We start from the raw sequence: 15,826 nt of genomic DNA, 5'->3' as shown, positions 1-15,826 counted from the left end.
CTGCGGTAGTACGCACGTGCAGGTAACAAGCGAAATGCGTCCTCATCTGGAGGATCTGAAGAGGACCATTGAAGAGTATATCTGGATAAAGGTCATGTCTACCTGGTATAAGATTCAAGATCTCAATAACACATACCAGAATGGTTTGGCTCCTAGTCGCGCACAAAGAGCAAGAGCGAGGAAGTATAAGCAAGAGTTCGAAGTAGACCGGGTTACAGATCTAGCCACCGACCAAGTTCTGCTGCATGCGATGCTGTGGAAGGAATGGCATCAGCTGAACAAGATCGCAACTTCCGAGTCCTTCATCAATCTTCGGATTCATGAATTGACTAATTGGATAACTGAGTGGCAAGACTCTGTATCTTCGATAATGGATAATATAACAGTCCGCCGACTGTTCTTGCAATAAAATTTTAATTATCGTACTGTCTCTTCCATGAATAAATCAATATAAATTGAATAGCATATAACTGAAAAGTGAAATTGAAATGCTAAGACTTAACGCCTTATGAGCAATATTTTTTAATTTTTAATGTTAATATAATCTTTATACATTTAACATCAAAGACATTTTAGTACATGACACAAATTTGTATTTGCTCATTTTATTTAAAAATTCAAAAATATCGATAAAAGAAAAAAACTTTATTGAAACGCGGTAGCTATAAATATACTTGAATAAGTATTTAGATTTTTTGTAAATGATTGTTTGCACAATATTTGATTTGCGGACGTGTTATTTGTGAAGATGCACCAATTTGTGTAAAAATGATAAAAATCCAACTTCTAAAAATCTAGACGATTATGTACACTAAATTTGACCGTTTATAGTCTATTAAACAAATACAACGCTAAAACGAAAGAAAATACAATAGAACTTGATGAAATAAACTCCCAACATGGTTGTGCATCAACAAATCAGTAATAAATTACAAAAACATAAAAAATATAACAAAATAATGATAGAATATGTACGGGGATGTTAAAAAATATGACTGGAAAAGCATGAAAAAACTTGACTAAATCTATGAGAATTATGCGGGGAGTTGCCTGGAGTTTTTGCAATTTGTGTTGTGCCTTTGCTGTGCTGCTTAATTCTCTCTATTTGTTCACGCTTGAGACCGTTTTTTCAATTCTTGGCTGCTCAACTCCCCACTTTCTCCACTATCCACGATTGCTTCCACTTATGCCACTAGTCATTAATTCTTCCCACGATCTCCTTACTCAGTTATTATCTGCTTATTTAAATACACTAATGGGCCTCTTGTTTTTCTCTATTAATTTAAACTTTTGGGTTTAGACAATTAATTGGACCCAATTTAATTTTTGGTACAAACATGATGATATTGATCCCATAGCCTGATTTATCAGACAATGGACTGAGTACAACTGCTATAATTCTTTTGAGATCGAACAATTAAAAATACTCAAGTCGACTAAGTATTAAGGATAGTACTCCTCATAGACGAACGGGAAGGGAGATGCAGATGCAGATGCGTTAAAAGATTGCAGCTTTTCAGGAAAACAACCCCTCCGATGATAAAGCACAACTTTTTGAGAAACATAGTCGATATCCTTCACTATAAACTCCACCGAGACAGGTAGCACGAGCACGGTTTCGTTTCTCTGGTTGCAACGATCATAACCGCAACAGGGGCGGAGCCACCCTTGGGCTAGGGTGGGCTCCAGCCCTACTTATTTTTTTTAAAAAAAATTAGTATTTTAAAATTTTAAATTATTTTCAGCCCATATTAAAAATAGAACAAATTTATCAGTTTTATTTTTTTATTTTTTAGTCTTGTGTTTAAAAACTAAAAATAAGATAACTTTCATAAATCATAATCCATTACTGTATATTGGTTGGTTTATTGTCATATGTTCTAAAATTATGCGACTTTGAGATAAAAATTCGACGACTTAAAAATTATGTTAAATATTTAGTTGTGATTATTCGAGTTGCAATAATATTGTCTTATGATGTATATAAATTTTGGAGTTTAAATTTTCACCATAAAAATCTATAGTTGCATATTTTTAGATTAATAATCAATTGGTTGAAATGTTTGATGATTATTGATGTGCAATTATTGTTGGGCTTGTTCTGTGATTTTTCTATTTATAATAACCGAAAATTGAATAAGTATGAAATTTGAAAAATAATTCTTTGTTGTAAATTTTTGGAAATATTGAATATTTCTAGTTAAATAACTCAGGGAATTAAAAAAATAAAAACTGTCAAGTTATTTTTAAACCAAAAGAGTACGTATCAACAAATAAAGAGCAAACATCTATTACAATCTAATAGTGAACAAAATATTAGTTTCAACCAGAATAATAGACCGAAATGAATTAATTTGAAAATTCGGTTCGGTGTTGAGGTGCAATAATTGTCCCTATTAGGTAGAGCGATCGAACTATGACGTTTGAGCTGCCGTACGATTCAAAATATTTGAGTTGCACCATTACCACCAGCTATAGCTTTTGGTAAAGCGGCAAACGTTTGGTCCTACATTTGATTTATTTGGAAGTTCGATTTAAATTTTTAAAATATATGTTAGTTCCGTTCGATTTCAGTTTTTAATATAAAACTTCGGTTAAGCTAACAAATTGAACTTTTATAAATAAAATTAACATTATTAAATTTTCTAATAAAGTTTATAAGGATATAAATATTACAATTTCTAATAAAATTTATTGGACAATAAAACTATACTTAAAATATTTATTTAATCTAATTTTTACATTGGATTTTTTTATTTAAAACATGATTATTTAAAAAAATTTATAAAATTTCGGTTAATTGTGTTACTGACCGAAATAATTGATTTTTTCGATTTGATTTGTTAGATATTCATAATAAAGTTTGTCGAAAAAAAAGTTCTGTTAATTCGATTTTAAAAAATTCGGTTCGATTTTGGCACCAAGCACTGGAAAGAAATATAATAAGAGTAGGAGGACATTGAATTCAGGGGCCCGATTAACTATGGTTCTTGGGTATACCTGTTTTAAGATGAATTTGAAAATGCAAGATTGGGAGTCAATTTGTCAAGCTAATCTTTTTCACTATTCTCAAATTGATGGTTTTGAATTTTCTTTGATAAAAGTCATCGGCTAGAATAAATGGATTACTTTGTTGGACAGGTTCAGATTTTTTATGCAACTTTCCCGGAATCTTCCAATTGTTTGTTAATGACTGGCAAAGTTAATTGTAAAGACCACGGAAATTAAAAAATTAGTTTATTAAATTATTTTCAGACTTGGTGCTCAAAGTTTTCGAATTATAACAGGCGTTGACATTATGGAAGATAATTTTATTATTCATGGATTTGTATGACGTTATGAAATAGATTTTTCGGTTGATTATTGATTATGGAATTATTAGATAGACAATAATAGCACGATTTCGTGCTATAATTAAGAAGGGCGCGACACCTATAAATAAATAAGCCCTAAAATCATTTGAAATTCACATCACAATTTTCGAAATTTTCAAGCACAACACACATATTTTCGAGCAAGAGATAGAAACAAACAGTATCAAGTTGGGTTTTCAAGCATCAATCTATTCTAAGAAAAATCGGTAAATGGACTTACTGTTTACAAAATAAGTATGTGTTTTAAATCGATTGAATATACTTTCTTTCTGAATATATGTTTTTGAAATAAAATGCTTGTTTTTGACACTGTTATGATTCGAAAACTTAAGTGTATAAGAATTCCGAAAGTTTTTATATGATATGGCCCCTAGGATAATAACTGTTTCACAGGCTCGTCCCTTAGAATATTGAAAATCAGCGTTATACGATTATGACATGTTTATGATATGTTTGAAAAGTTCATATATGTGATTTTGTTATATCATATGTTCAACTGGTCTCCACTTATTGAATGTTTCAGAAAACACTTACCTCTCACTCTTTCTCATATAATGACGAAAAGTAGTTAGATGATGAGAAACAATCTGTCACGCCCCGAAACTCGGGATTTGACACCGACGTTGTTTAACAATCAAACAATTGAAACAACAAGCCTTTCGTAGCACAGTATAAACCAAACCAGTTTATATATCATAACTTAAACGTAACAACTGTCTTTACAATAACGAAATCCAAAGAAAAAGTGATCAATGCGGAAGCGTCTTACAATTCGTTTAAATCAGAATATTCGAAATAAAATCTACTACTATTCTTGCGAATCACCAACCCCAAAACTGTTCGGACTCTTCATCCTCGACCTGTTCTTCGGACTTATCCGGGACAGATTGTAAGGGGGGTAAATATTTTGGGAATACTCAGTAAATGAAGGACTTTGAACACAACATAACCAATTTAATAACATTTTCGAAACATATCATAAACGTACATCATGCTTTTCATAATCGTAACGTAAATACCATAACGTAATAACACTGCGATTCTTCACCTTTAACGGTTTACTGACGTCAGTCCCTAAGTTTTAATCCTCTAAGGGGGCGAGGCCATAAAACGGTTCTATCCCACCGTTGAGGGCCATATGTTGTAATTCCACCCATTTTCAGGGAAACCTCACAGTGCCAACAAAAACGTACCAAAATTACGTAAAAAACGTATAGACAAAACGATGGTGCTCGACCGGAATTTTTGAAAACAAACACATACATAAACCGAAAGTTTAACAATTTAAAACAGCCCACTTACAGTGTTTGAATGTTAAGGAAAACGTGGATGATTGGCTTCGAAAATGGATCACTTCGCGTTCCTCGTCCGGGCAGCGCTTCGGTTCGATTGCTAGGCTAGATCTCGGGACGATTTTGTGCAGTATTACGGCTAGGGAGGAGTGCTGGAATTTTCGAATCTTTCAGCTCTAGAATTTCGAGAATGTGGTGTGTTGAAGAGTGAGGGGGATGGCCTATTTATAGGTGAGGATGGGAGGTTCAATAAGGTAGCCAAATCATGTCCAAATTGACCTTCAAATCCTATGGTTGACTCCCAAAATTTTTATTCCAAGCAAAGTTTATTTAGCTACCAAATTTGTGGGTTAATTCCTTAGTCCATTGTCCCTCAATAATTTCGAAAATCAGGTTGCTTTGTGGGAGGGATTTTTGAGCAAATCTTTGATTTTATGTTTCCAATTAACCAAGAGTCTACCTATCACAATGACTAGTCATATATTATAGGGAAATTCCGAAAATCTCTAGTAAGATTTAACCTTAATTTCTCTACTTGTATGGTATCCCAAATCTTGTAAAATTCCTTCGAAATTAGGCTTGAACAAGTGCATGTAATAATATCTTGACATTAAAGATTTTCCATAAAATATTCTTCAATATACATCCCTTATTTTAACACCATAATCCAAAAATAATATTCTCTACTCATAAATTTCCTTACACTTGTTTAATCACATGGGGAAAAATCGGTCCTCACATCCCTCCCTCCTTATGAAAAGTTTCGTCCTCGAAACTTGAGTTGGCTTGGTCTCCAAATAGGTAGGGATAATCTTTTCGCATCTTCTCTTCAACTTCCCAAGTTGCTTCTCTCTCTGTGTGGTTGGACCACTGCACTTTGACGTAGGGAATGATACGTCGTCTAAGAACTTGTTCCTTGGTGTCCACGATTCTGATAGGGAACTCTTCGTATTTCAGTTCTTCTCCCAAGTTTCCTTCGGTTAAGAGCGGCTCTACTTCCAAGATGTGGCTGGGGTCTGGAATGTACTTCCTTAGTTGGGACACGTGGAATACGTTGTGGATTCTAGACATGTTTGGTGGCAGCGCCAGTCTGCATGCTAGCGTGCCCACTCTTTCCAAGATTTCAAAGGGTCTAACGTATCGAGGGTTTAGTTTCCCTGCCTTACCGAATCGGACGACTCCCCTCATTCACATAAGCCTTCTGGCCCACGTTGAACTCTACCAGCCTTCTTTTCAGATCTGCCCAACTCTTCTGTCGGTCTTGAGCTGCCTTGAGCTTTTCTCGGACAATTTTAACTTTGTCCACAGTCATTTGTACTAGCTCGGGTCCCACTAAGGCTTTCTCTCCCACTTCATCCCAATAAAGTGGTGATCGACATTTCCTTCCATAAAGAGTTTCGTATGGAGCCATGCCGATAATGCTGTGATAGCTGTTGTTGTAAGCAAACTCAATTAAGGGTAGATGAGTGCTCCAGTTGCTACTGAATTCAAGAGCGCACGCTCGCAGCATATCTTCTAAGGTCTGTATGGTTCTCTCGGTTTGCCCATCGGTTTGAGGGTGATAGGCCGTACTTAGGGTCACTTTCGTTCCCATGGCCTCTTGAAAGCTCTTCCAAAAGCGCGAGACGAATCTCGGGTCTCTATCAGATAGGATGCTCACTGGCACTCCATGCAGTCTCACAATGTTGTCCATGTACAACGAAGCCAACTTATTGAGATTGTAATTCATGCAGACGGGTAGGAAGTGTGCAGTCTTCGTGAGTCTGTTTACTATCACCCATATACCGTCGTGGCTTTGCCTAGACTTTGGCAATCCTACCACAAAGTCCATGGAAATATGCTCCCACTTCCATTCGGGAATTTCCAAAGATTGCAGTAATCCTCCAGGTCGCTGGTGTTCTGCTTTGACCTGCTGGCATACCTGACATCTGGAGACGAATTCAGCTACATCTCTTTTCATGCCATTCCACCAGAAACTATTCTTGAGATCTCTGTACATTTTTGTACTGCCTGGATGGACTGAGAATTTTGACTTGTGCGCCTCTGCCATTATCTCTCGGCGAAGGTTATTACTGTCGGGCACACACAGTCTTCCTTTCATCCACAATATTCCCTTGTCATCGATCTGGTGGTCTTGAGATTTTCCTTCTCTGACTTGATCCTTAAGTTTGATCAGTACCGGATTTTGATCTTGGTTTAACTTGACGGTCTCCCGTAGGCATGGTTGGGCCGAGAGGGAGGCTAGAGTCACCTTGCCTGGGCCCTTCCTACTTAGCGCATCAGCCACCCTGTTTGCTTTACGCGGATGGTAGCTTATGGTCAAGTCATAATCTTTCAGAAGTTCGATCCATCGCCTTTGCTTCATATTAAGTTCTTTTGGGTGAACAAGTACTTGAGGCTCTGATGGTCTGTGAAGATTTCACATTTAGCACCATAGAGGTAGTGCCTCCAAATCTTTAAGGCGAAGACAACCGCTGCTAGTTCCAGATCATGAGTAGGATATTTCTGCTCGTGCGGTTTCAAGTGTCTTGATGTGTAGGCGATCACTCTTCCTTTCTGCATGAGCACGCATCCTAAATCTTCCTAAGATGCGTCACTGTAGATGGTAAAATCCTTATTCTCTGCAGGCAATATTAACACTGGTGTGGATGCGAGTTTCCCTTTCAATGTCTGAAAACTCTTCTCATAATTTTCATCCCAGATGAACTTAGAATTCTTCTGAGTGAGCTTCGTCAGTGGTACGGCTATGGAGGAGAACCCTTCGACAAACTTCCGATAGTAGCCTGCCAATCCAAAAAAGCTTCTGATATCGGTGGCGTTCTTCGGTCTCGGCCATTCTGTGATTGCTTGTACTTTCTTTGGATCCACTGACACTCCTGCTTTCGAAATTACATGTCCCAGGAAGGACACACTCTTTAGCCAGAATTCACACTTGCTGAACTTAGCATAAAGCTTATTCTCTCTCAAAGTTTGCAACGCAAGGTGAAGGTGTTCTTCATGGCTCGTCTCGTCAGGAGAATAGACGAGGATATCGTCGATGAATACCACTATGAACTGATCCAGGAATGGCTTGAATACTCTGTTCATCATATCCATGAATGCTGCCAGTGCGTTGGTCAGACCAAAAGGCATCACTGTGAATTCATAATGCCCATACCTTGTTCGGAAGGCTGTCTTGGGGATATCTTCAACCCTGACCTTCGACTGATGGCAACCTGTCCTCAGATCCAGTTTAGAAAAGACGGCGGCTCCTTTAAGCTGATCAAATAGATCGTCTATCCGAGGTAGAGGGTATATGTTCTTGATTGTGACCTTGTTCAATTCTCTGTAGTCGATGAACAATCTCATACTCCCGTCTTTCTTCTTGACGAAGAGCACTGGAGCTCCCCAGGGGGACACACTCGGTCGAATTTGCCTTTTATCTAGCAATTCTTAGAGTTGTTCCTTCAGCTCCTTGAGTTCGGCTGGTGCCATTCTGTAAGGTGCCTTAGAGATTGGTGCAGCACCGGGAACCAGATTGATCTCGAACTCCACTTCGCGGTTCGGGACCGTCCCTGAGAGTTCTTCTGGAAAAACATCTGGGAACTCTCTCGCTATCGGGATGTCTTCCAGATTCAGTTCGACTTCTTCTTTTATTTCACTGATCATAGCCAGGTAGATGTCATCTCCTGATTTCATGGCTTTCCAGGCTTGAGCTGCGGAAAGTAGCAACTTCCGTTCCTTGGATTTACCATGAAACACGACTTCCTTCTGCCCTACGGTTAGGAGTTTAACTTTCTTCCCCTTACAATCCACTATGGCATTGTTCTTGGCTAACCAATCCATCCCTAAGATGATGTCGAAGTCGACCATGATCAACTGTATCAAGTCAGCGCTAAAAGGCTGATTACTGATACTGATTCTACAATCTCGGTAGATTTCGTGAGTTTCAACGGCCCTACTTGTAGGTGTGGCTATTCGGAAAGGTTCGGCTAACTTATCGGGCTTACGTCCTAACTTCTTAGTAAATCTCTTAGATATAAAAGAATGTGTGGCACCACAGTCAAATAACACATAAGCAGGCACTTGCAGAATAAATATGGTACCTGACACAACATCGCTTGCATCATCTGCCTCCTCCTGCGTCATGGTGAACACCCTGGCATTCGGTTTGTTCTCCCGCGGTTTATTGGCATTTGCCCCTGAGCTTGACCCATCTCCTTTACCTGGTCCAGTTGTTTTGTTGGTGGCGGCTGGACAATCTGTCATACGGTGTCCTGGTTTCCCGCATCCAAAGCAGACGCCGCTGGCTCTACGACATTCTCCCAGGTGTCGTAAGTGGCAAGTTGGGCAAGGCTTAATGGCCTGGTAGCCTGAGGTAGACGAAGGCCCTTTAGATGGTCCACCAGACTGGTTAGGCCTCTTGAAAGTCTGACTGCTATGCGAGGACTGACTATTCATAGGCCTTTTGTTCCTAATCTCTTTCTCTCTACGCTGAATATCAGTTTCAGCTCGGATAGCTGCGCCCATCAAGTCTGAAAAGTTCGCAGGTTGGTAGACTGCCAAAGCCGACTGTATTATGCTGTTCAAACTCTTTTTGAAGCGGTGCAATTTCAGAGCTTCATCTGCCATGATTGTCGGTGCATAAGATCCAAGAGAATTGAACTGGGATGTGTATTCTACCACCGACATATCCGGAGTCTGAGTCAGATTTTCAAACTCACTCAACTTTTGCAACCCGACCTCGCCTGGAAAGTACTGCTTGAGGAATGCATCTCTAAAGCGCTGCCATGTGATTGGCCCGGCGGTTAACATGGCTGGGGAGACTGCTTCCCTCCACTTACTTGCTTTGCCTTCAAGGAAGGGTACTATCACATCCACTTTAAGAGCATCGGGTATTTCTAGCAGTCGCATCCGAGTTTCCACGCTTTTCAACCAGTTTTGGCCTAACTCAGGATTTGCGTCCCCCTGGAACGTCGGGCACCGGTTCTTGCGCAGTGATTCATAATGGAACTTGACTCCATGCTGCGGTGGAGGTGGTGGTGGTTGATTGGCATTCGGGTTCACTAACCCTTGCAGTGTGGTCGCCACGATCGTGGCTATGGCCATCAAGTCTGCTTGATTAAGACTGAACTGAGGTGGAGGTACGTTGCCTTCTTCGTTGGCATTGTTGTTGTTGTTAGCATAACGGGGGTTGCGGTTTTGTCTTGGTGGTCTGCCGGCCATTTCCTACAAGTTAAACGCTTCTAAGAATTTGATGTGAATAATGACAAGATTGGATAAATGAGTTATGCTAGCACAACGTAAGTTAATAAGTAAAACATAACTTGAATACAGATGAACGACAGAGATTAATAAATAATCATAATTTTATTAATTTTCGAATGTAAAAGAACAACTGAATGAACAAAGCGTACTGAATGGAAATAAATCATACTGACTGAAATAAAATAGCAACACTGGAAAGATAAACTCCTAGTAATAAGGAAAGGTCACTAAGAAACTCTAATCATCTATCTCTCCATCTCCTATGGCAGCTATAGGCTCGTCGATCTCTATCGGTTCCTCTTCTTCCGGCTCCTCCTCCGGCTCTTCCTCTTGCAGTAGCTCCACCATGTGGGTGAGCTGGGCATTCTATGCATTAAGCTGGGCATTCTCTGCATTAAGCTGAGCATTCTGCGTCTTCCACCCCTGAACATCTGCCTCTGCCTCGTCCAACAGATCTATGGTACACTGGTGGCGCAGTTCGTACCCCCTTTTATTCTCCTTGATCTTGTTCTTCAGCGCTTCACCCTGTTGAGTCAGTTGATGGTTCACCTTGGCAATGCAGCTTGTAGCCTCACTCAAATTTTCCAGTCTCTTTTTGCTCCTGTCATTCAGCTGTTTTTCTTCCTCCAATTCTTTTCGGTACAGGTCGATATCTTCTTGCAGCTTTTTCTCTCGATACAAGCCATGCTCTATGCCATCCCTCAAATCCATGTTATCGCCTCTCACTAACTCACCCTGATAGATCGATTGGTTAAGGCGGACCTGAATCTCCTCTTTCTCAGCGGCTAAGGTTTCGACCTCACTCCTCCTCTCACTCAATTTGGCTCTAAGTCGCCGAATCTGACGGGACTGATAGTGAAGGGCAAGCTCCTTCAGACGAATGGCAGCTTGGGCACGGGTGTGGGGTCGCATAGGGGTGGATGGAGCCATTTTCTGAAATCAAAAAAAATGGAAATGCTCAGAATCCGAAATAGACAGTATATAACAAGTGAGAATATGCAATATATATGAAATTCTCGAAATTTAAATAAATATTTTTTTTCCAAAAATGGAAAGTTTGGAATTTGACATATGGATTCGAAGCATATGTCGAGAGGATTCCGGAACAATTGACGGAATCAAATTCGGAATTTTCTACGAGAAGTTATAGAGTCTACGAATATTTCCTAAAACGGCAAACACGACGTTTCGGAGGCCTAAACGGAGGAATTTCGCGATTTCAGCCCCTACCTCAAGACTTTAGGGTCGTGAGTCTCGATCAATGGGCCGTTTCGGAGGGGATAGCGTCGGCCTCGAGTCAAAATTCGTCCGAAAATTTTTTGTTTTTTTTTCTTCGAAAATCGATTTTTTTTCCACTCGGATTATGAACCTGGCGGCTCTGATACCACTTAAATGTCACGCCCCGAAACTCGGGATTTGACACCAACGTTGTTTAACAATCACACAATCGAAACAACAAGCCTTTCGTAGCACAGTATAAACCAAACCAGTTTATATATCATAATTTAAACGTAACAACTGTCTTTACAATAACGAAATCCAACGAAAAAGTGATCAATGCGGAAGCGTCTTACAATTCGTTTAAATCAGAATATTCGAAATAAAATCTACTACTATTCTTGCGAATCACCAACCCCAAAACTGTTCGGACTCTTCATCCTCGACCTGTTCTTCGGACTTATCCGGGACAGATTGTAAAGGGGGTGAATATTTTGGGAATACTCAGTAAATGAAGGACTTTGAACACAACATAACCAATTTAATAATATTTTCGAAACATATCATAAACGTACATCATGCTTTTCATAATCGTAACGTAAATACCATAACGTAATAACACTGCGATTTTTCACCTTTAACGGTTTACTGACGTCAGTCCCTAAGTTTTAATCCTCTAAGGGGGCGAGGCCATAAAACGGTTCTATCCCACCGTTGAGGGCCATATGTTGTAATTCCACCCATTTTCAGGGAATCCTCACAGTGCCAACAAAAACGTACCAAAATTACGTAAAAAACGTATAGACAAAACGACGGTGCTCGACCGGAATTTTTGAAAACAAACACATACATAAACCGAAAGTTTAACAATTTAAAACAGCCCACTTACAGTGTTTGAATGTTAAGGAAAACGTGGATGATTGGCTTCGAAAATGGATCACTTCGCGTTCCTCGTCCGGGCAGCGCTTCGGTTCGATTGCTAGGCTAGATCTCGGGACGATTTTGTGCAGTATTACGGCTAGGGAGGAGTGCTGGAATTTTCGAATCTTTCAGCTCTAGAATTTCGAGAATGTGGTGTGTTGAAGAGTGAGGGGGATGGCCTATTTATAGGTGAGGATGGGAGGTTCAATAAGGTAGCCAAATCATGTCCAAATTGACCTTCAAATCCTATGGTTGACTCCCAAAATTTTTATTCCAAGCAAAGTTTATTTAGCTACCAAATTTGTGGGTTAATTCCTTAGTCCATTGTCCCTCAATAATTTCGAAAATTAGGTTGCTTTGTGTGAGGGATTTTTGAGCAAATCTTTGATTATATGTTTCCAATTAACCAAGAGTCTACCTATCACAATGACTAGTCATATATTATAGGGAAATTCCGAAAATCTCTAGTAAGATTTAACCTTAATTTCTCTACTTGTATGGTATCCCAAATCTTGTAAAATTCCTTCGAAATTAGGCTTGAACAAGTGCATGTAATAATATCTTGACATTAAAGATTTTCCATAAAATATTCTTCAATATACATCCCTTATTTTAACACCATAATCCAAAAAGAATATTCTCTACTCATAAATTTCCTTACACTTGTTTAATCACATGGGGAAAAATCGGTCCTCACACAGTCTATACTTTGAGGATGATAAAGAAGATGTTTTCAAGTTTAAGAGTTTATTTTAGTTACGTTATTTCAATTTTAATAAAATTATAAAACACTTCCGTAATTATATTTCATTCTTGGGAATTTTCGTTGTAATGATAAGTTATTTATGAATAATTTATAAAACGGACTTGTTTGGTCTTACCATGTGACTTGTTGTTTTTGAATTTTATTTGCCAAACAACGTCGGTGTCAATGCACTCCAGGCTCGGTATGTGACATTAATCGCCATTGAAAGGGATAAGGCTAGTAACATCTCAGAGAACCAACCAAGTCATTCATGTGCAACTTTTGAAAACGGTAAAGTCTACTATAGACCAAATGAAGTGCAATAAAAATTGTGCACCGATATTAAAAGCTGACGGCTTCTACAAGATCAGAGTTGTCTATTATACATGCTTAAAGTGAAACCCCCTATGCGTATTGGTCAAATTTGGTGTTCATTGATATAAAGGCTAATTGAAGAAGACAGTTCAAGTGGAAGGAATTAGCATTTCTTGGATTTATTGCACTTGAGTTAGAAGAGAGCTTGCAACATTCACACTAAAAGTGTCTATCGTTGTGATCGGTAATGAAGAAATAGAGAGTGAGCGAAAAGCTCAAGTCGTAGTATTGTAAAACTGATAAAAAATACAAAGAGAATATGGTGATTATCATGTCATCAACATATAAAGACAGAAGTATACGACCTGCACTAGTACACTTGACAAATAATGCGGAATCATGATGACTAGGAATAAACCCAAGTGAAGTAATCACTATAGAAAATTTCTCAAACCAAGCACGAGGAGCTTGTTTGAGACCATAAAGAGCCTTACGAAGTCTACAAACTTCACCAGGTTGGTGAGTAACACCAGGAGGAGGAGCCATAAAAACTTCTTCATGAAGATCACCATTCAAGAAAGCATTCTTGACATTCATCTAAGAGATTTTCCATCAACGAACAGAAGCAACAACAATTAGAGTACGAACTGTCGTCATTTTAGCAACAGGGGCAAATGTTTCCTCATAATCCATGCCATACTTCTGAGAGTAACCTTTAGCAACAAGACGAGCTTTGTAGCGTTCAATAGATCCATCAGATTTGGTCTTGATCTTGTAGACCCAATGAGAGCCAATGGGGTGCTTTCCGGGTTGCAATAGAACCAAATCCCATGTATGAGTCTGATGAAGAGCAGTCAGTTCCTCCGCCATAGCCTTCTGCCAAAGTGGATTACCAACAGCTTCGCTATAGGATAAAGGCTCAGAGAGACGATGAACAGAGGCAACAAATGAAGCGAAAGAGTTAGAATAACACCAGTAAGCAAAATCAGGTAGTCGAGTAGACTTACGAACCCGAGTGGATTGACAGAGTGGAGGATTATCCGCGATGCCAGGAGATGGTTAGGTTGTCGTAGGGAGATTTGGAGGAGCAGGATTCTCGGGTGTGGTCGTGGGCAAAGTCTCGTCAGTGTCGGAGGTGAAAGGGTCAATACGAATAAGATCTACATGTGTCATATTATGCGAACAAACAGGTAAAGAAAAGAATGGAACATGTTCAAGAAACACAACATGACGGGAGACATAATGTTTTTGACTAATTGGATCAAAACAATGATACCCTTTTTGACCAATACCATAACCTAGGAAAACACACAGATCAGAACACGGAAACAACTTATTGCGCTCGATCTGTGGTCGGAGAACAAAACAGGCACAACCAAAAACACGTAATGAAGAATAATCAGGAGCGTGACCATACATTTTTTGAAAGTGTGACAAACCTGAATTGTGTGAAGTTGGAATTCTATTGATCACGTGAACAACAGTAAGAATTGCTTCACCCCAAAATGCACTAGGAACATTAGAAGACAGTAAGAAAGAGCGAGTTGTTTCAACAATATGTCTATGTTTTCATTCGGCAACACCATTTTGTTCAGGGGTTTCTCTACACGAGGTTTGACGTATGGTACCATCAGAAGCAAGCAAACGCGAGAAATCATTAGAAGTTTATTCATCCCCCAAATCACAACGAAAACACTTGATGACAGCTGAATGTTGATTTTTCACAAGGGCTTTAAAATTATTGAAAATAGCAAGATAATCAAACATATGTTTCATCAGATAAACCCAACAATAACGAGTGCAATCATCAATAAAAAAAACATAATATTTCGACCCCCCTTTCGTGGGAACAGGAGATGGTCCCCACACATCTGAATGAACAAGATCAAAAGGAGTAGGAGAAAAAGATAGACTTTTATAAAAAGGTAATTCCGAAAATTTTGCTAGTTTACAACCACTACAATCAGAAATATCATGACTTTTCAAAGTTCCTAGTGCTCCTGTAGACGCTAAAAAATTCAAACGAGACGCGGAAACGTGTCCTAGACGATTATGCCATAAATAAAAAACAGAAGACGACTGACTCAACCGAAAAGAAGAGAGATCCACACTAGATGCTGCAACATCAGGTACTCTGAGATAATCCAAAACATAAAGGCCCCCCTGTCTACGGCATGTCCCAATCAGCCTCTGGGATCGCGGGTCCTGCACATAACAATTTGAAGAAGAGAAGTAGACTAAGTATCCAGACTCACATAATTGACTGACCGAAACAATATTAAGTGTAAGATTGGGAATATAGTATACATCGGCAAGAGATAAACAACACGTAACAAGAGAACCAATGCCTACTAATGGCATCGGTGTACCATCAGCAGTCACAATTTCAATAGAAGAATTGTGAGACAAAGAAGCAAAAGATGACAAATCAGGAGACATATGATGAGATGCTCCAGAATCCAAGACCCAGATGGACGAAGATATACCTGAAGTGCCAGAGGATGACAAACCTATATGTGAAGAAGCTGACATAGCATGAAGCTGTGAAGCAAGGAACTGTTCAAACTGCTCAAACAAATACGGATCCAAAGACGGTGCAACAACTGCATTGTTAGACTGAGGTGGTTGATATGTCCACTGGTTTGATGGATTACCAGATTTCCATGGAGTGTTCTGAGATGGCTGCTGCTGCTGCTGCTGCTGCGGTTTCTCAA

This window comes from Primulina tabacum, chromosome 1 (assembly GCF_025594145.1).
Source record: "Primulina tabacum isolate GXHZ01 chromosome 1, ASM2559414v2, whole genome shotgun sequence".
Taxonomy (NCBI): Eukaryota; Viridiplantae; Streptophyta; class Magnoliopsida; order Lamiales; family Gesneriaceae; genus Primulina; species Primulina tabacum.
This window is presented reverse-complemented; position numbering follows the sequence as displayed.